At 54.5% G+C, this 20,838-nt stretch overlaps 1 long non-coding RNA gene across 1 annotated transcript; it reads right to left on the reverse strand.

The window, feature by feature from the left end:
* Positions 1 to 3,772: 3,772 nt before the first annotated feature.
* On the reverse strand, positions 3,773 to 8,230 carry LOC116668154. The gene is made up of 3 exons (XR_004325221.1): positions 8,089 to 8,230; positions 7,675 to 7,734; positions 3,773 to 5,528 (listed from the first exon to the last, which is right to left on the reverse strand). It is a non-coding gene; the product is annotated as an uncharacterized LOC116668154 (long non-coding RNA).
* Between the last annotated feature and the right edge of the window lie 12,608 nt (positions 8,231 to 20,838).

Consider the following 20,838-nt stretch of genomic DNA (forward strand, 5'->3'; position numbering starts at 1 on the left):
AAAACACTCCGGGCTCTGAAACCAAAGGGCTTTGGACAAAACAAGTCAGCCATGGCCACTTTGGGATTTTTATCAGTCAATCCAACTCTTCTTGGAAACTGGCAAAACCCCAAGGAAAATGTGCTCCCCCGCCCCCTGAGCCCCGGCTGCCCTGGCGCGGTCAGATGGCTCTCTGCAAACTGCGTCTTTGAAGGGGGAGAGAAGTTTCCTGATCAGCTAGACAATTTGCCATTTCCTCCCGGTGACCTCGCCTGCAGATGCTCCCCGGAGCTTGGTTACTAAGACACCGAGGTTGCTAGAGGGACCCACACCTCCTGCAGCAGCGCTGACTCCGCGAGATTTCCTGGAGGCTCCGGAGAAGAACCATCAGGCCAAGGACTCAACGATTTAGCTGATACGATGGGTTCTCAAGGAGAGGCATCTGTGTGACACCCGGTCCCCGAGTGCTTCCGCTCGCTGCGCTGCAGAACAGAGCGTGGTTCACGGGGACTCAACAGGTTCCCCGGGGAGAAGCTTCCAGGGAGCGGCACCGCCCTCTTCTCCTGGCCCTCCCTCCATCTGCACCGTCAGCGGGGGCAGCTGGCGGCCCTCTGCTGCCACAGGGAGCGGGGAGAACCGGCTGTGAAAGGGAGGGTGAGCCAGTCAGAGCAGCGAGGCAGCTCCGTCACCTCCAGCACGCCGCGGGCCCCCCAAGGCAATTAAAACACAAAAGTTTGGTGTAAAATTTTGATGGAGCAACACCCCGCCCTTGATCTCCACCCTCCCAGCGCTCTCCCAGGAACCTTCTAGTCATTTCCAGCGCCGATGCATCTCAGTTATCCCAGAGAGTCTCTCCCGGCAAAGCTGTTTCTTCATTCCGTGCTGTTTCAGGTGTTTTTCCATTCTCTCTCCCTCTTTGCCTCAAAGACGGGAAATGTTTGCTTTTTTCACCCCTCTTTTCACCAGGCAGCTTTCATCTGTGACTCAGATCTTGTGGCCGAAAAGGTGGGTAAATGAATGAAGAGGACCTCTTTTCAAAGAAAAGGAAATTAAAATCAGCTTCAGACTGAAGAGCAGTGCTTCCGGTCCTGAGCCCTCGGCGCCGCAGGAGCAGGACACGGTGGCATCTCCAGCCAGTGTGAGCGTGAAACCCTCACGGTCCCCTGACCCACGGGGGGGCCTGTGACCACGAAGCTGGTGGAGAGGCCTCCCCCGCAGCGCACAGACGTGTTCACAAACAGCTCTGTCCCGAACTGCCACCCAGTGGGCACAAACCCCGTTTAACAGCTCCTGAACATACTGCCAATTGAATAAAGACCGCTATTTTAGGAAACATCAGTGTTTCTCCAAAAAAAAAAAAAAAAAAATCCTCTCATTGTGAGCAGCTCTGATTTCAGGCGGTCTGCCTGGCAAGCTGGAGCTCAGGACACAGAGTCTGCTCCAGTGGTGGCCGAGTCAGGTGCACAGAGTTCCGAGCTGGGCAGCGTGGGATGCTCTGGAAGCATCCAGAAGCTGGACACCCCTCCCTCTCCTCTGCACGTGCCCTGGTGGGATCACATCCGACATTTGGCAGAATCCTGGGTTTCTTTCGGCTGCAATCCGGGTCCCCTGTAACTGAGATGAGTGTGATGGGTGGAAGGGGTGGGTGCTCGCACCTGCCACAGGCAGGTAAAGGCTGCCCCAGGGTTACAACCCCCTACTTCTGCTGGGTGGAGCCACGCAGGCCTGGAGACCCAGCTAGAACTCTCTACTCAGACTCCCTTGTGGTCGACTGGGGTGGGGTGAGACCTACGTCCTGCACCCCCAGCTGCTGGTGGGCATTCTGCCCCGAACAGAATGACAACAAAGCCCTGCCTCCCTGGTGTGCCCCTGCCCTGCTTTCCCAGGGAGCAGCAGCCCCAGACTCACTCCACCCACCTCGCCAGGGGTCACCAGGACGTGCCCAAGGCTGCTGGCAACAGAGGCTTCACCCCGAGCTCTGTCACCCTCCGGGGCGCTGGGGCCAGCTGGACGTTACTAAGCACGTGGGCAAGGCAGTTGTCTGAAATCAGGGAAGCAGCCCAGATGTCAGAGGCTGAGTCCTTCGCTGGGCCAGAACTGTACTTTCCAAACCATGCCTCAGCCAGCGTCCTGATGCTGCTTCCAAAGCACGTCCGTGACTCGGGAGGATGGGCTTGGGCGCCCGGTGGGGTGGGGGGGAGGTCTCCACGTCTGCACTGGTGTTTGTGGGGAGATGGGGAATGGAGTCTTTAAAGCCAGCCCTGCCCCAGAGGACTTGGGGTGCACAGCCCCCGAGCTGTGGTGGTCCCAACATGCCCCGGCAGACGTCTTTTTGGGGGGTTCTCACCTGCTGGCACCGTAGATGTGCAGGGGGAACTCGGCTTCCCCCAGACCACAGCCTGCCGGGGGGCCCCCCGGGGGAGTGATTCTGAGACTGGTGGGGAAAGGCTGGTGCTCCCCTCTGGCCATGGGGGGCTGTGCTGGGCTCAGGCGTCCATAGTCACCCTCCCCACCCTGGGCAGGGAAGGCCCTGGAAGCCTCCTTGCAGGGAACACTGCCCATTGTTGGATCTGGCCTGACCTGGAGGTGGGAAGGGTTGCCTGGTCTAACATCTGGGGCCACTCTCTTCCTTCAGGTCAGACGAACAGAGAGACAGCTGGTTGTGGGTGCCTCCTCTGAGCTGGGCAGACTCAGCTCTAGTGCAGAGGAGGGAATGTTTCAGAGGCAAGGACCTGCAGAGGTGTGGGGAGAGGGGTGTGATGGGGGTGGGGTCAGGCTCCCAAAGTGCCCTCCACCAGGGAGCAGGTGGGCAACGACTACCTGGCCGAGCCCACGCAAGGGGCCCAGGAGCAGCCTGGGAAGGATCTGGCCAGGATGACTGCGTCCTGCGTCTCTGGAAGAAACACTGTGCTTTATTTAGCAGCAGGCCACCGCGTGGGGATAAGGACACAGGTGGACACATCAGCTGGTCTTTTCTCCTTCACTGGTCACAGGGAACCAGCCCCAGTGAGCTGATGAGTGTCCTGATGGTGACTCTCCAAGGGTCACCCCTTCTCCCCGAGGTCAGTTACTGGTTTTCATCTGTCCCTCCTCTTGGGGTGTGGAGGATGCACCCTCAGCCCCTTTACTGGGGAGGGCGGGGCAAGGGGACCTGGCCATCACGGTGGAGCCCGTCCCTGCCATCACTGTGGGCTATGACCAAAGCCCCAGAACCAGGGTGGCAGTCCGCCTGGGGGAGTGCAGGTAAGGTGGAGAATGAGCCCCTCATGTCGACGAGAGACTGTTTTATTCTCCCCACATACACGCCCACATGTGTGAGCAGACACACATGAGCAGACACACATGTGCGCACACACATGCAGACACGTGTATACCCCCAGGCATGTGCACACACTCCCGTCCTGAGGCACCCAGAGACCTTAATCAGTGCCTGGTGCATAGTAGGTGTTCCAGAAGTGCCGGGCATCACCAGCTCGCCCTCGGAGGGATCCGGCACCCTCACCGCCCCCCGCCCGCACTCTCCCATCTCTGTGAAGATGCCCGACCTGCACAGCAGGGACCTGCCTTCAGCCTCAAGGGCAGGAGCCTCTGTGCTGTGCAGGTGGAGGGCGCCCCTTTGAGAGGCTGGGCGCCGCCGCAGACCCCAGGGAGAGCCCAGCTTCTCAAGCCGCCCCTCCATCGCAGACCATCGCTCTGGTGAAGTATGTTTTAAGTAAATCAGATCTTAGGTGTTCTCGCTACACACACACAGAATGGTAATTATGTCTGATTGTGGCAATCATTTCACAACGTATACGTGTATCAAAACAGAGCGTTGTGTGTCTTAAGTATATACAGTTTTCATTTGCCAATTACACTTCAATAAAGCCGGGGGGAGGGAAGGAAATTGGTAGGTAAACGAGATAGAAACAGGCATGAGAGACAACCACCAATCTAAAACAGTATTACCGCGGTCAGAGGAAAGACACTGACTCTGCCAAGTGCTGTTACAGGTCTAGATGCTTCCCTTCCATTTCCGTGCTTGTCCTGTCAGAGGCCAGTCAGCGGCAGCTCAGGGAGGGACGCCCCCGTCCGGCCCCAGGCCTCGCACGTGGAGTGCGCCCCAGGCGTTGTTGGCTCTTGTCGTTGGTCACTCAAAACTGGGCACTGACGGGGCCCGCCGCGTGCAGCACCTGGGACTGGGGGGCTGGCGGGCTGAGGAAGTGGGCGCTCTAGGGACAGGACGGCCACTGTCATCATCCGGAGCGGAGAAGGAGGCCAGCAAGCCGCTGCTCCTTCACTGGGAGCTGCACCTGCCTCAGAGTTTAGGCCGTGAAGGGAAAGGAAACCCAAGGCAGTAAGGAGACACTTGATGCAAAAGGACCACTGTGAGAGGGGCTATTATAATTGGGGAGGGGCGATCCTAATTAGGGGATGGGCTATTCTAATTAGGGGAGGGGCCGCTTTAATTAAGGAGTGGCTAATCTAATCAGGGGGTTGTTATTCTGATTTGGGGTGGGTATTCTAATCATAGGAGTTATTCTAATTAGGGGTGGAGTTATCCTAATTTAGGGGAGACTGATTTAATTAAAGACTAACCAGTCTAATTAGGGGAGGAGTTATTCTAATTGGGGTGGGTTATTCTAATTAGAGGTTGGACTATTCTAATTAGGGAAGGCTTACTGTAGTGAGGGTTTATTCTAATCTGAGAGGGGTTATTCTAATTGGGGCGTGACTATTCTAATTAGGGGAGGGGCTATTCTGATTGGGGGCTATTCTAAATAAGGGAGGAAGTATTCTTAAATAGGGGAGGGGCTATTCTAAATAGGGAGGGACTATTCTAAATAGGGGAGGGCCTATTCTAAATAGGGGATACTGCACCAGGAGAACCCAGTGACCACAAAGTCTGCAAACATCTCAAGGGTTGGCAAAAGTGTTTCCCTTTTGCAGAGACAGTAATGAGGCCAGAAGGACCAGGAAAGTGTGAAAGGAAGGGGAGATGGGAGAGTAGAGACCCTTTGCCCCAAGGCTGGCCTGTTCCCCAGAGGTGCTGCCGGCTCAGACAGATGGACATGGGCCTGGGGGAGGAGAGAACAGGGGCCAGGCTGGTGAACAAGCACTTTGTTCCCACTGGCGGCGGGTACGAGCTGCTCAGCTGAGCCTTGACGAGACAGAGTAAGCCTGTGGAGGGCTGCATCCCGTCTCATCCCAGGTGAGGAAGGCGGTCGGGGGGCGTCTCATCTAAGTCACACGGGGAGGGGTTTGCTGTGAGCTACTCCAGAGCACCAACGCTGGGCGGATTTCTTGACCTCAGCTGTGTTCCGAGGGTGCAGGGCTGGACGTTGTGGCTCCAGGGTCCTCACGTCCAGGTTCAGACCGCAGCCCTGCTCCCTACGGGGCCTGACTCGGATCAGGGGACAGGGCTCTGTAATCCTGGACTCGCAGTCCATCAGGAGGTCTGAGGGAGTTTCACGAGCTGGAAACTGCAAACCTGAGCGGTGGCGACTCCTTAAACTCTGGCTTTGCTATTGTACCTCCAACCGGCTAATCAGAGAAGCTCGGGGGAAACTCTGGAATAAAGCAAAAGGTCTCTTTGTGAAGGGAGTATTTACCTCTGTATTTATTTCCCATTTCCATAAGTCTTTCAGGATGCGGGAGCTCTCGTGATCTGGGTCTGATCAATCTCCAGGCCATACAGAGGGAAAGGGAGGGAGGAGGGTGAGGGGGAGTGGGGAGGAGGAAAAAAGGAGAAAGGAGGGAGGGAATGGATGCAGGGATGGAGGCAGAGAGACAAGAGGAAGAGAAGGGAGGGAGGGAGGAAGGGAGGGAGGCTCTGCCCGAGAGCTGCCCATCCCCATGCTAGTGCTCCCCAGAAAACACCTGTGACTCCCCTTCACCGACCACGTTACCATCTGTTCTTGTTGCTCGTGACCTTCAGTTAAGAGAAACTTCTCTACTGATAATGAAGCAACTTTGGTACTTAATAGATAAGCAGGAAACTCTAAGAAGAGATGACTATCCAACCTGAAACATGTTTAACCATATCCTACAACTACCTGGAATGGTCTGGGAGGTCCCCCCGGGGAGCCTGACTCTCTTATGACTGTGGTTGTCCTCCGACAGCTTCTCATGGAACAGGAGATGGTCCCCTGGTGCCCCCAACTCCACTCAGCACATCCTCCACAATCATAATCACATAAGATGAATTGACATTGAGCCATTCCTTCTTTCACACTAATTGAAAATTACTGATTTTCCTCGTGCAAATAGCTCTTCATGTCAATTACCAAATGTGGTACGCAACCTTTTTTAATTAACCCCTCTCCGCAGCTCCCTTTGAAATCTAGTTGACTGGTTCATCTTGTCACAATTACAGCGAATAATGACCAAGATCTCTCCAAAGAATATTTCCTTTTTTATTCAAGGGATTGCAGAAGGGAACTTGGGCTTTTGCTTTTTGGTGCAGCAGAAATGCTTCTAGGCACATCCACCCACAGAGCATACCTGGGTGACATTCCTGCCCTTTCCATTTCCTCTAACGTCTTCCCAACTCTCGGACTTAGATTTTCACTTTCTCCCCTAGTTCTCCCAAGGCTTGGACCTCAAGTACTATGCTTACCCAGTTTTGCATCTTATGACACTTGATTGTCTACACATTGAGTCCAACACTAGATTACAACTTGTTGGAGATCAGGAGCTGTGTTTCCCAATGATGCCAGGATTGAGATTCAAGCCTGTGATAGGCATTCACTGAAGGGTGTGTGTCAGTCAGCTGTGCCGCATAACACACCACCCTGGAAACTGCTGGCTTAAAACAGCATTTACTGGGCTCACGGTCCATACATTAGCTGGGAAGTTCTGTTGATTTGGACAGGGCTCGGTTGAGCTCAGCAGATCTCATGCACATGTTGGTGGTCAGCTGATCGGCTAAAGGCTGGCTGGTTAAGAATGTGCAATGGATGTGCAACGGCCCACGTAGAGGTAAACCCTGAAAGAGCCCCACAGAGGGCCGCTGTGCACAGTACATGAAAACGGTGGATTTTTTAAAATTTGTAAGTTGTCTGTTTCAAGCGTACAGATTAATTCAAAGTATGAAGGTGCTTGTGGGGAGTGGGTAGAAAGAGGACTGGATTGAACGTGAGGAGCCCTGAAATTAAGGACGGTACCATTTAAGCCCACTGCAGCATTAGCTAAGTCCCTTAACTTTTCTACGTCTTAGTTAAGCTTTTGATTTACATGGTCCTCGGGCTAGTCTGGCAGGGTTGCCATGGTGACCAGAGAAGAGCACAAATACAAATATAAATGAAAAGAACGTAGTTTTGCATAAATGCAGGCCATTATCAGTATCATCATGACTCCTGTTTGTGCTCTAAACCAACTGGAAACACCCTGGGTCCCAACTTCCAGGAAGACTCGGACACTGTCCTCCTTCCTCACAGAGATGCCTCCCTCGTTTCCCTCGGGAGCGAGCAAGAGGGGGTATTCATGTCCATCCACACTGTCGTTCATTCAAACCATCTCCCCTGCGTGCCCAGGACTGTGATCAACGCTAGGGATCCAGTCATGAGCGAAAAACGAAGTCCTGCCTATGTGGACTTTGCCTTCAAGCAGGGAGGACAAACACTGAGTAACGAACCAGTGTTCCAGATGCTCCTAAGGGTCACTCAAGAAGCACAGACAGAGAAGACTGACTGAGAGAGATGGGATGAACATTACCCCTGTGCAGGTAGGCAGTCCTGGAAGCCCTCTCCAAAGAGGTGGGATTTATGTTCAGTCCTGAAAGATGAGAAGGGAGTTGAAACTAAGTAAGGTTCAGAGAGGCAAAGTCACCTGTCTCAGGTCACACAGCTGGCTGGTGGACATCCACCTGATTTTGACGTTCCCTCCTCTTCCTCCCCTTCCCCACTGCTCTGCAGACAGCAGATCCCAGCTGTGCTCTCTCTGACACTGAACAGAGATCAAGGCATTTCCAATTTCTAATCCTTCCTCCATGGAAATGAGGCTTGACCCATTGGTTCCAGGCTAGTGATTCCAGCCATCAACCGTCTGTGCCTTGAAAGTCACCACACCGGCATTAACAAGACCCTGTTCCGCACCCCCACGTACTCCATCCCTCCCACCCAGACTGACCACAGTTTCTCCGGGAGAAAGAGAAGCCCTGTGTCCTCCGTGTCACTGAGCTGACGTCACCCAAGGCTTTCAGACCGTGTGCTCAGCCACCATTCCATGAAGCATCTGCTCTGGTCAGAATCGACCCATTCCATGAATTGGCCTTTAAATGCCTGTAAAAGCAGAGACCCTCCTCCTTCCGGTTCCAAGGCTCTGCTTGCTAAGAATAGAAGTGAAGATAAACAGTCCTGTTACAAGGAGACTTGTGACATTAGCCAGCGGGACAGGGGTTGGGCGAAGCCAGGGACAACCTGAAACGAAAGAAAATCATGTGTCTGATGAGAGTATTAGGCAAAACTTTAAGGTCAATTTAGCAGGATTTAAGTATTTCCCACTCACTGGCAATAATTTACAATGTATTTCCCTTTCTCCCCACCCCAAACTTCAAGTTTTATTTTAATAGCTCTGTGATTTGGGGCCAGATCATTAAAATTAATGATGTCCCGAATGTTCCAGTGTGCCTGGTGGAGTCTGATCAGTGTTTTTCCTTTTATAGATCATCAGTAATAGAACACTTTAATGGCCCTAATATAAGGGCATTCTCTTTCTGCCTCAGTTAATGAATAATTTCCATAGCCAGATATGGAACCCCCCCAAGAAGAAGGAAACATATTTCATTAGGCATGTCAATGCTGGACCCTAAATAATTCAAGGTCTCAGATTAAAATACTCGATGCTCTTGATGTCCCTAATAGGATATAATGAAATGTCCCTAACTCGGCCGTCTTAAAATTAACATCCTTTGAAATTCTGAAATCAATCAGTGGCAATGTCAAAAGCCACCTCTAGTCCTTTATTGATCTGCGCAGCCACAGAAGGGAGAAGGGAGCCTTGCTTAGCCCCGTCCCTCCGGCTGGCTGGCTGCCAGCCAGTGGTGTCACTTATCCAGCCTGTGTCCCGGTGGATGGGAAGCACCAGCCGGTCAGCCCCTGCTTGTGAGAGACAGGCGACGCTGCTGGGCCTCAGAGACCAGGCCCCGGGTATCACCTGAGGGGCAGACTGCGGCCAGTCCTGTCCTGCATGCCCACCTGCAGACCCCACTCACTCCTGGCTGGAGCTATGACAAAGTCACCTACCCCGGCTCAGGCTCTAGGGACCCATTGGTTGGGGAAACAGTCTGTTTATCCCCTCAGTCGCCCTCTGTACCAGTCTTGTTTCCTTTTTCACAGCAATTATCACCATCTGACATTATTGGTTATTTGGGGGTTGGGGGGCTCACATCATTTGGACTCCACCTTCTGTCCTCCTGTAAGTTAACCTCATCTGTCTTGTCCACCAAGATGAAAGCTCAAGGAGGACAGAGAGGGTTGTTTTGTTTTGTTTTGTTTTGTTTTACTGCTAAATCCCTGGTACCTGAAAGAATATAGGTATTTATAAATGGATGGATGGATGAATGGATGGATGGATGGATGGAACGATGGTGAATGGGTGAGTGGGTGGATGGATGAGAGGGTGGATAGATGGATGGGTGGGTAAGTGGATGGATGGATGGGTGAATAGATAGGTGGATGGATGGTGGATGGATGAATGTCAGATGATTGGGTGGGTAGATTGGTGGTGGTTGGATGGATGCACAGATGGTGAATGGATGGATGAACAAGTGGTGGATGTATGGACATATAGTAGGTGGATGGACAGACATACAGATGGTGGGTTGAAGGATGAGTACCTCCTTCCTTGTACTCTCTGCACAGAAAACAACATCCAGCACATATTTGTCAGCTAAATGAGTGAACCAAGCCCTAAATCCAATGACACTGAGAATTTCCCATCCCCATGAGCCTGCTGAAACCCTCGCTCTGGTTGGCAGTCCTCCCTCCAGCATCCCATTGACCTCCTGGACCACAGCGTTCGCATCATATTAGACTGAGTGCTCTCTGGCCTCACTCATGGTGAACTTCTCCCCCTGCGCTCATCAGTGCTTGACGCACAGTAGGCTCTCAGCCTACGCCACCTCCGGGAAGAAGCCAGGTGGCCCAATGCCAAGGGGCTAAGAAGGGGGGAACACCTTGAATAATTCAACAAACAGCCCCTGGAATCCAGGCGCCTTTCACTGGCACGATGTGCCTGGCGGCTGAAACTCAAAGGAAACACAGAAAATGGGAAACCACAAGAAGTCTCTGTATGAAGATTAGAATCGCCCGCTGATAAAACAGCCTCATGTATCAGAGTCAGACTCGAGAGGAAATAAGAAAATCCAGCCAGTAAGTGGGAATTAGGTCAAAAGGACTGGGGCTGAACCACAGGGAACATATCAGCTCACAAGAACTGGCTGCACATCCCCCGGGGAGACGGCTCGCCGCTTTCCTGGCCTCGCCCCTGGGGAGTCGCCCCCGGCTGGCACCCAGAGGGACTCCTGGGAGACAGCACACCTGGACGTGGCCCAGAGCAAGGAGAGCGCTGGAGAGAGCCGGGGGGAAGGAGCTGAGAAGCTGTTGGTGTTGTCTGCACGAGGGGATAACCTGGCTTCCAGACACCTCCCTTTGAGGTCCGGCATCCTAGGCGTGTGTGAGAGGGGACAATATGACAGGCCACGTGTGCACCTCTGGGGTGTGGGCAGTGACATCCACAGTCCAGCAGGGTGGACCACGTTGGCTTTATCTCAGTCATTCCCGGAGCTGCTGGCTTCAGGGTGGACACCGGGGCAGTTATCCTGAACAGGACAACCCCAGATCAGGGTCACCTGTAATCGATGAGGACAGTGGTCTAACACACCCTCTCCTTGCTGGCTTCTCTGCCTAAGTGTTGCCGTGTCCCGGGCTCGGTCCTAGTGGCCCTTCTTGGATTGACAACACACACATGTGATTCCACCCGGCCCTGATCCAAACAGCACATGGCTCCGTGAACCCTGCGGTCACCCCAGCCTCCCTGCTTTTCTTGAGCCTCCAAGTTACATGTTGTTGCCTCCTTCTACGGCAGCTCGGTACCAGCTGTGAGGTTTCTAACCCCCGAGCTGAGCAGCAGCTGGAGCCCCCGCCTGGCCCACGGGCCCCGCTCCATCCCCTTCACACGCACCATCGTCCACTCACAGGCACTTAGTCCCTAAGCAAAGATGCTGGGAACCACCCTGGAGGAATCTTTCCCCTCGGTAGCCCCCACGGTGGTTAGGTCAGCAAGGCCGGGGGCGGGGCCTGGTGTCCGTCTGGACCCCTCTGCTTCCCTCCACGCTCATGAGCCCCCGCCCCCGGTCAGGACTCTGCAGTAGCTCCCGGTGGAGGCAGTCAGTCCACCCCAGGGTGTTGACAGAGGCCCTGCCGTGGGCCGGGACCAGTCTACGTGCTGGGGGCAGTAGCAAGCAAAGCAGAAACCCCCACCCCTACGTGAGACCCTGACCCTGGAGCTGGGAGGGAACAAACACACGTGCTGTGCTGGGAAGAGCCAGGAGGGAAAAGTGGGAAGGAGCTGGGTGGGGGTCCCAGGCCTGGGGGGAGCCAGGGATGATGTGCTCGGGGGACTGTTGGGGGAGGGGGCACAGATCACATCAGTCCTGGCAGTGATGATGAGACAGAAGCCCCCGGAGGGTTTGGAGAAGAGGAGTGAGTTGTGTTACCTGGCTGCTGCGTTACGACTGGACCCTGGAGAGGCAGAGGAGACTGAGGAGGGGTTGGAGGAGAGGCTGGAGAGATGCCGCAGTCTGGGCGAGCCAGTGGCGGCAGAGCTGGGGAGAAGGATGGACTCGGGCATCCGCGTTTGCACTCAGAGTCCACCTGGCAGCAGCCCGGCGAGCCTTCAAAAATGTAAGCAGCTCATTCCACCCCTCGACCGACCCCGTCCACAGCTTTCGGCCATCCTGAACCTCTAAACTCTTCGGCCAGCCCTCGGGGCCCCAGGGTCAGCCCCTGCCTCCCTCTTAACCCTATTTCCTCCTCTCCCCTCACTCACTTCTCCAGAGCCAGGCCAGCCTCCCGGGGTTCCTCCCACACACCAAGCTCATTCCCACCCCAGGGCCTTTGCACGTGTCTCCCTTCTGCCTGGAGGATCTCCCTGACCCTCACCTGGCTCCTCCTTCCTCGACTCAGTTCTCCCCTCTTCAGGGAGGCCTCTCTGTCACCATCAGGGTACCCTGTTTTATCTTCTTCAAAACACCTATCACTGCTGGGTATTTCTTTAGGTGTTTATCTTCTGCACCACACCACCCCTCCCCCAACTAAAACAGAAGTTGTGGGCACAGACGCTCTCGGGCTGGCTTACTGCTTTAGCCTGCATCTGGGTAGGACATGGCTGCCAAGCAGCCACCGGTACAGACTTGTTCATTAGAAAAGTATGACAGGAAAACCTTCCAGAGCACGCCACGGGCCCCGAGGGCTGCTCAGGCCTCGCAGAGCCCCCTTTTGCCAACCTGCCATTTTTCTGAACAGCAGAGAGTCCAGATGGCAGGTGATGTGAGCACCGGAATCTTCCTGCAGGTGAGCAAGAGGAACTCAGCTGTTCAGCGGGGCAGGTGCACAGCCTTGGGGCTCGCAGCTACCTGTTGTCAATGGAGATGCCAAAATCTAAATAAACTACCCAGGGAAACACGAGCTGGCTGCCCGTGGCCAGGGCATAGCCAGGGGTTCCAACAGTCTCCTCCCCTGGCACTCATCCTGCTACCCCTTAGGGCCGCTCTCCAAAGCTGTCAGAGAGCGGAAGTGAACTCTAGCCATTCTGCCCAGCTCACCCTTGCCCCAGAGGCCCAGGGAAGGAGCACCCGGCTTGTCCTCCATCAAAGGTGCCAAAAGAGCCCAAATGAAACCAGAAGAGGTCCTGTGGCTACAGGATAGAGGATGATGGAAGCTCCCCATGGACCTTTACCTTCTCCACTGGGCTGGGGCATCAGCTTGGGCTGCGCTGACGGAATATTGCAGCCTGGTGGGGGGTGCTCAAACACATAGTTGTTTTCTTTCATTCCAGAGGCCGGAGGTCCGAGATCAAGGCACCGTGGGGCTGGTTTCAGGGGAGGCCTCTCCTGTCTTGCAGACGGCCGCCTTCTTGCTGTGCCCCTGCACCAGTGTCCCCTAGCGGTTGCCACCCCCTCCAGTCCTCCGAGTTCCTCTTCCTTGAATCAGAGTTTCCCAGGACACAAAAAGCAACCTTGAGCAACAAAGCATCTTAGAGGTAGCCTGCTCACAGGAAACAAAAAACCTCTAATGAGATAAAGGAGACTTCTCAGAGCAAAAAGAATTGGGACATAATTTATGTGCAGATGGTGGACCTTCGATAGGAAAACCATGTTGGGGGCAGTCCAGGAGGAAGCACCGTGCAAAGCCCGCTTATCAGAGCCCTTTGTAAATCTCAGTCCTACAGACACAACTTGCAGGTCATGCGTGGGAACTTGCTGGAAATGTGCACACACAAGCAAGATCGCTTCTGCTGGGAACTGTTCTGACGAGGAAAGGTGGCGCTCCCAGATGGAAGGCTCTTAGACATCACACTTTTCTTTTAGAGGAAGACTGATAAACGCTACCTCGTGTTTATAAAGCACTTCGCACTTCGCCAAGCTGTCAGTTATCTCCAGCGTCTCAGTTGAGCCTCCTCACAAGGTGTGGTGCCCAGGGCACTGTCATTCTGACCCAGGGGAGGGGTGACCTGCAGGGGTGGGACGTGACTGTGCAGGGTCCCACAGCTGCATCACAGTGGAGGCGAGGTGAGGATGGTGGTGCCCTCCAACAGTGTAACATGCTCTCTCCAGACAATAACAGTGATGAAGGGGTCTAACAACCACCATGGAGCTTACCAAACACTCCACACCAGCTTCTCAACCTCAGCCCTACTGACACTCCGACCTGATCGTTCTTCGTGCTGGTGTTGCAGAACGGCGTGTGACAGCTCAGTCTCACAGCTCAGTTGTGACAGCAACCTGGATCCCAGCGAGAGGCCAGGCAGTACTCAAAGAATTAGACAACTCAGATTTATTACACCAGTAAGCCCAGAAGAGTTAACACTCTAAGCTCTGAACCTCGTCAGTAGGTTTACACAGGCTTTTATAGGCTGCCAGTTTACACTTTGCAACATCATATGCAAATAAGGTATAACAAAAGTTGACTAATTAGGAACAAGCTTTGTAGAAATGGACCAATCAGGAGAGAGAGAAATAACCAATCAGGAGTGAGGGAAATGGACCAATCAGGAGTGAAGGAAGTAACCAATCAGGAGTGAGCTCCATGCAAATGAAGCACTACAAATGCACCAATCAGGAGTCAGCTCAGGGAACCAATAGAATCTTAGGGGTTAAGTTCCACTTTCCTAGAATCTGTAAGCCGTTTCAGAGGCAAAAAGTGAGGTAGAGCTGCTGGGCCAGGGAAACGGATGGTGCTGGCAGGAGAGTAGTGGTGCTGCCTGGGGGTCCTGCTGGTCTTTTTTATGGGGGTTCCGACCTCAGTGGGGGACCATCCTGTGCACTAGACGGTGTTTAGTAGTATCCCCAGCTTCCACCCACCAGTTGCTCATGCTTCCTCCTGCCCCCAGCAGCTGTGACAACCAAAACTATCTCCACACATGGCCACACGTCCCTGGCCAGGGACTCCCCAGGTTGAGAGCTGCTGCTCCACTCCATTACTGAGTTGGACCACCACCTTTCCTCCCCTCTGTGAGAACAGACACAACCTGAGACAGGAATTAATGTGCTTGGAGACACATCCTTGATGATCCTTTTCTGTTGGCTTCTCCATATCTGGTAATGAACTGGACACAGTGGAAGAGGAGGGAAAGGGGAACCCGGAGCAGTAACTCAGTGGTGGTGATTCAGAAGTGGGCCCAGGAAACTTCGCCACGTGCCTCCCCAAAAGGCAGGCCAGCATGTATGCAATGCTGGGCCAGCCCCGAAGCACCACCCAGCCCTGAGGGAAGCAGCCCAGCTTGGGAATCTCAGCAGAGGGGCTTCAAGGCTGCCAGCATGTCTGCAGGAGCCGTCCATCCCTGCCTCACTGCCAGGAATGCTGGGCCTGGACGCGCAGGCTGGCAGAGTGGAGCCTGGCCGGGTACCCCGACCCCCAGGCCACTGCCCCTGCTGCGCTCTGGGATGGAGGCTTCTGATAAGAGGTGCTCTCTGACACCTCTGAAGCAGAGGCCCGGGGAACGCCCTGGCACCTCATTCCCCTTGCGGGAAGCTGTGAAACCCAGCAGCTGCCTCCCACGGCCAGGTAGCTTCATGGTTCTGGAAATCACTCACTCTTTCCTTCCTTTGGCAAACCTCTGGATCCGGCTGTGCCTGGTGCCCTGTGCCACAGGCTGGTGATGTGAACACAAACCATGCGTGGCCCCTGCCCCCAAGGGCCCGTGACCCAGTGAGGGGTGTACCGCACAAAGTCAGGCTTCAACCTGCACGTGGCGAGGGCCCCGGGGGCCGGGGAGCAGCATCCGGCTCCGTCTGCTGCGGCCTGGCAGACCGGCCTCGCCGCCTTCCCAGGCCCTTCCGCCTTCACGTGGCTTAAAAGCAGGAGAAATCCTCTTGACCTGATTGCCTAGCATTCACACCTGCGGGTGTGGCCAATTGGCCCCTAATCCGTGGGAATCGCCAGAGAATGATCAGCCGCGGTGACTCAAACGGACCCCGGAGCTCACCATCAGCTCTCCCAGGCTGGAACCGTGGCCACTGCAGAGAGGGGCAAGGTGGACTGAGAGCATCTGAGACATCACCGGTCCCTGAGGAGGGGTCTGGAGGGCTCTTGGGTGCTGACTGCCCTTCACCTGGGCATCCGGTCCTGGCCCACTGTGTGCTGGGACCGCGCTGGGGTCCGTAATGGACAGGACGGAGAGCCCCACTGAGGCCCCGCCACACCGTGCAGGGTCCCCAGGCATCCGGGGTGGCTGGTGTACCTGTTCCCTGTATCCCCTGCCCCTGCCCCATCTGCCTCTCCCCCAACACCCGTCAGCACAGGTGGAGCCCCACCACGGTTAGTACAAGGAGTGAACGAACGATACCTTGTCTTTCCCCATGTAGCTATCAGTTCAGCCTATCAATCAGACAGACAGATTTCCAAAATAATTGTTTGGGAACAGCGGCAACAGGGAAGGACAGGACACCCCGAGAGCTGTATGCACCACGTGACCCCCAAGCCGCCCAGGATCGGAGAGGTTTGTCTGACGGCATAGCCTTTCGATGGAGGAGCTGCAGGTCCTCACAGGAGGGAGCAGTGTGGCGGGAGGACAGGGTGCAGCCCTGATCAAGGGAAGGCATTAAGGAATTTTGGTTCTAGCCCAGGAAAGGAAGAAGGCCACTGAGAGGTTCTGAGCAGGGGTGGGTCCCATAGATTGAGCATTTGGACCACTTGCCTCGAGGTGCTGGGTACCACTCTCTGCAGGGCTGCCTCTGGACAACCATCTCCACCATGTGCTCCCAGTATCATTTCAAGCCAGGTGGATGTGACATGTCCCAAGCTGGGGCCCAGGCTGTCAGGACAGTATGTCTGCTCTCCACATCAGGGCCACCAGACCCCAGGAGGCCGGCTCCTCAGCTGGCTGGTCCCTGGTCTCCATGGCACCTGCCTCACCTGGCTACCCTCCCCTGCAAATGCCTTTAGAAGGCATCAAACCTCCACGCCGAACCCATTTAACCACAGCAGCACGCATGCTCCGCGTATCCCTTCCAGGTTTAACAAGGCGCCTCCATCCTTTTCAGCTCGTTTCACTCCCAAAGCAACACAAGTCATCAGAGGATGGGTTTAGGACCCATCACCAGCTTTGGGGAAGAGCAGATCAACGGTGGAACACGGATCTGCACATGTTCTCTTGCACCTGTGGGTCCAAATGTCTCTGGTTCCACAATTATTGAGCGAGGGGCGAGAGGCCGGGTTCACACAGGGCTTAGCATCTGGCGTGAATGAAACCAGCACGATGTGGGAGAAAATATGCACCCGGTCCCACGTCACTGGGGAAGGAGCCGCCCAGTTACGCGTCTTCAGGGACCACCCAGGGACGGCATGGCGGCATCAGGAGTCTGTGGCTTCTGTAGGCAAAGCATGAAGGCTAAACTTCAAAACGCAGTTTGTGTTATAGCTTAGGGCCCTGGGTGCACTGGGGAAGGCCCTGGAGGGGCCGGAGGTGGATCAGGTGCCTGAGTATTGACAGTACAGTATTAATGCTACAGGAATGAATCCTGCGAGAGAAATGCAGATCAACACTACAATGAGGTACCACCTCACACCAGTCAGAACGGCCATCGTTCAAAAGTCCACAAATGACAGATGCTGGAGAGGCTGTGGAGGAAAGGGAACCCTCCTACACTGCTGGTGGGAATGCAGTTTGGTGCAGCCACTGCGGAAAACAGTATGGAGATTCCTCAAAACACTAAAATTAGAAGTACCATGTGATCCAGCAATCCCACTTCTGAGTATTTATCCAACAGAATTGGAATCAGAGTCTCAGATGCCTGCACCTCCGTGTTCACTGCAGAGCCCAGAACAGGTTAAGAGGAAGCTGCACTACGCCATGGACTGGGCGGATTTTCCTTCTGACCCCAACTCTCCCATCACCTGATGTTCCTTTGGGGGAGCAGCCTCCCCCACTCCCAGTCCATGTAGTTTGGGTGGCAACGACCCTGGGCTCCAACTATGGGCACACAACCTGCCCAGCCAGTGGAAGCATCCGTCTGGGCATAACAGTCAATAAAGAGGGTGGGGGGACCCCACCTGAGCCAGGAAGGGCCAGCCACAGGGCCTCTGCTGAAAGGTTTGGCAATGAGGCCATCTTTTTCACCAAGGGCCCAAGCTGGTAGAAGGTCCACTGCTGTTGGCCAACCTACCTTCACATGGGGTGGGCCCAGCAGACCGGAGAGCTGAGCAAGAGACAGAGACCCAGAGAATGGTTACACCATCCTTCGAATACCTGGATCCACCTAGACCTGAGCTCCACCTTGTTATTAAGCAGATTCCCACTTTTGTCCAATTGTGTCATCTGTAATTGAATGAGCCCGGCCTAATACATCTTCATTCACCCTGACCCTGGCCTCTCTGTCCACGACGCTCTGCGTAGACGCATAGTTTGTGCTGACGCCCTGTTACGGCAGCCTGAGCACAGCAGACCGGCGTGAGCCTGGGCCGGAGGGCAGATGGGCAAGTCCACACCTAGAGCCCTCAGCTGGGCGGTGCCCACTGAGACACCCCAGGGATTTCCCCGGGCAAACCCATTGTTCGCCCCAGTGCTGTCCTGCCTGCTTCCCCTCAGTCCGCCCACCTTGGGGCCCAGTACTGTTTGGGGGTTGGCACTACTGTGCCTTTGGTCGTCCAGGTGGGCGGCGTTGTGTGGGGGGAGCGTGTTGGTAATCCTGGGCTCTTAACCCAATGAAGGAGTGTTTTCCACTCATGCCCCATAAGCGCCTCCTTCTCAAAGCTCAGGCATCTCAGCACGTGTCCTCCTGTTGGCCAACCAAGGACGCAAGCACTTGGAGGGTCAAACAGCATTTTGACTGCCTCAGCTCAGAAGTGACACACACCACAGTCCGTTGGTTAGAATTACTCACATGTCCCCAGGACCTGCAGGGGCAGGGCAGGTGGAATTCCCTGTACCCAAGAGGACAGGACGCAGTAATACTGCTCATCACTGACACAGTATCCACCTGCCAAGTCACCGCACCAGGTGCACAAACAAATGTGCATCAGTTTCAAAGTGCCGCATAACAAATTACCCCTAACTTGGTTGTTTAGATCAACCACCATTTTTTTTTCATTGGAGTGTAGTTGATTTCCAATGTTTTGTGTTGTGTTTGTCTGTGGTGTACAGTTTACTGATTCAGTTATACACATACATTGATTCTTTTTCCTATTTTTTTTCATTAGAGACTATTATGAGGTAGTGAATATAGTTCTTTGTGCTCTACGGTAGGACCTTGTTGTTTACCTGTTTTGTATGTCGTTGTTTGTATCTGCAAATCCCAAACTTCTAATCTATCCTGGCAACCATTTCTTAAACTCATGATCCTGCGGGTCAGCACTTCAGGCTGGGCTCAGCAAGCTGGTTCATCCCTCGTGCTTCTGCGGTCAGCTGCCGGTCAGCAGCCAGTCAGCTGGGTGGCCACGCTGCTGAGGATTGGCTGGCTATTAGCCATGGTGATGCGATGCTGGGGCCGCCTGTCTCGTGTGCTCCAGAAGGCTGGCTCTGGCTGCTCTCATCTCGAAGGCAGGGATCTGAAAAGGACAGCAGAGCCACACACAGCCCCTTGAGGCCTGGGCTCAAAGGCAGCGTGCCATTACTTCTCCCACATTCTACTGGCCACAGCAAGTCACAGACCTGCCCAGGTTCAGTCTCCACCTGCTGATGGGAGGAGGTGTGGAGTCACACTGCAAAGCGCCTGGACACAGGGGGCCCACTAAGCAGGGCTGTCGGGGCAGCCGGCCACAGCATAGGTCCCTAAAACGGCCTTCCGTGATCAGGGCTCCATGGGCCACTCAGCATACCTGGCCCACCATATCCTGTCCACGTTCTGAGCACACTGTCTCCTCAAGTGTGTCATACTCAAGAGTATTTTTGATCTAAAGAGAGAGGTTGACATTACAGGGTTAAAACAAAATAAGTGTATATGGAGCCCAGTGTTTTAAGACCAAATATGTCAGCTGTTTCCAGCTGGGGTGTGAGAGGGACTATGGGACTTCAAGGTGAATTTTCTTCCCTATAATGTATGTTTTGAACTTATTTGAAGACTCCTTTAAAAACGTAGCAAAATCAGCAGTCTTATTTAATGTAATCAAAATATTCTTAAATGTACACAAAAAGGAGCATGTAGAAAGATACTGACTTTAAGAATAAAAGAATATGGAAAGGACAGTGAAAATCGAGCCTGGAGAGTCAGGCCATGACTGTCATGGGCTTTGTCAAATTTCCACCTGCCTGGTCCCCTCCCCACTAAGGCCCCCTGGATCTCAGTGACTGTCGTCTGATGGTCTGCTTGAAACCATCTCTCCTTTCTTAACCCACGTGACCCCGTAAGGTCCCAGACCTCTCTCAGCTCTGAGCAGCTAGGGGTCACCCGCTTAGAAACGGTTACTGTGCAGTGTGGCTGTCACCTGTCCCTCTCATAGTGCCAAGGTCCCTGACTTCAGCCCTGACCTTGGGCTCTCCCTTGTCCAGTCGCCTTCCCCTATCCGCTGTACATCTGACATCTGGCGTGTGAGTCCCCCTGGCCGGCCAATTCGCTCAGCTCCCCGAGTGTGCCCTTCAGCATGAGCTGTCTGCAAGCAGCCCCTCTTCATTTCTGCACAAAGGCTGTCGTTCTGCTCATGCGAGACCACAGGCTCTGCCCCGTTCAGACTGGCAGGCTGGTAAGCCGCGAGCAGGGCAGCATGTTGAGGTCATGGCCCACGTGACCCATCAGCCAGCCACTAGGCGATGAGGCCAGAGCCCGGGGCCTTCTGTCTCTGCATAGTCAGACAGCAGCTGCAGCTGGTCCGGGCTTAAGATGAGGAAGCCAAAAGAGGCTGGGGCGAGGGAGTGGGGTGTCAGGAGGGTGTGGGTCCCTCACCCACAGTGTCCAATTCCAGAGCATCTGTGACACTGAGTGGTACCCAGGCAACCAGGGCACATAAGACTCTGAGTGGACCTCTAGCACCCAGGGCACTGGTGACTCTGAGTGGACCTCCGGCATCCAGGGCACCTAGGACTCTGAGTGGTCCTCTAGCATCCATGGCATCTGACTCTGAGTGGTTCCCCCCAGCAACCAGGGCACATAAGACTCTGAGTGGACCTCCAGCATCCATGGCACCTGTGACTCTGAGTGGTCCCCCCCAGCATCCAGGGCACCTA

Source organism: Camelus ferus, chromosome 13 (assembly GCF_009834535.1).
Source record: "Camelus ferus isolate YT-003-E chromosome 13, BCGSAC_Cfer_1.0, whole genome shotgun sequence".
In the NCBI taxonomy this organism is placed as follows: domain Eukaryota; kingdom Metazoa; phylum Chordata; class Mammalia; order Artiodactyla; family Camelidae; genus Camelus; species Camelus ferus.